Raw genomic sequence first — 669 nt, 5'->3', positions numbered from 1 at the left:
ACAGTATGTGGAAAATAATGTGGTTTTTTTTACTTTAAACCGCATAAACACATTTCATTACACCAAATACACAAAATAATGTTCTTTTTAGCAGCATCATATGACCCCTTTAAAGATTCGCTATTAGTAGATGCTGCTGCTGAACGCTGCTGAGCTCTCTCTCTCTCTCTCTCTCTCGCTCTCTCTAATAACCGCATTAGACTGCATATCAATGACTGCATGTCAAAAAAACGTTTTGGAATTTGCAACAGAAAGTTTGGGATGAGGTGCGTAAAAAATTAGTTCAACACAGGAGATTTCAGGACGGAAACATGTCAAATGTCTTGAAACAAACCATCTGAACAATGTCTTGATGTGTGGTTGTGACTCCAGGCCGTTAAAATTATTAGAGAAATAATGCACTCCCGAAGTGGTTATTATGTGGCCACGTCGCCGCGCCTATTAATGGAATGGTCTTTCTCAGTTCTCAAACAAATTAAGAACTACATTCGATTTTTATTGACTGAACGCAAGCCCTTATTGCGATAGAAAACACTGTAACGGTTTCCACTGATTAAGAAATATTTTTGTTTGCTTGGGTGGTAATATTAGGTCTATTATATTAATAGGGAAGGGGGGCCCAAAAATTAGTTTAGCCTATGTCACGAAAAGAGGTAAATCCGGCCCTGA

The sequence above is a fragment of the Sinocyclocheilus rhinocerous genome, unplaced genomic scaffold (genome assembly GCF_001515625.1).
Source record: "Sinocyclocheilus rhinocerous isolate Xijiao unplaced genomic scaffold, SAMN03320098_v1.1 scaffold1600, whole genome shotgun sequence".
NCBI lineage: Eukaryota > Metazoa > Chordata > Actinopteri > Cypriniformes > Cyprinidae > Sinocyclocheilus > Sinocyclocheilus rhinocerous.
Note: the sequence above shows the minus strand (reverse complement) of the source record.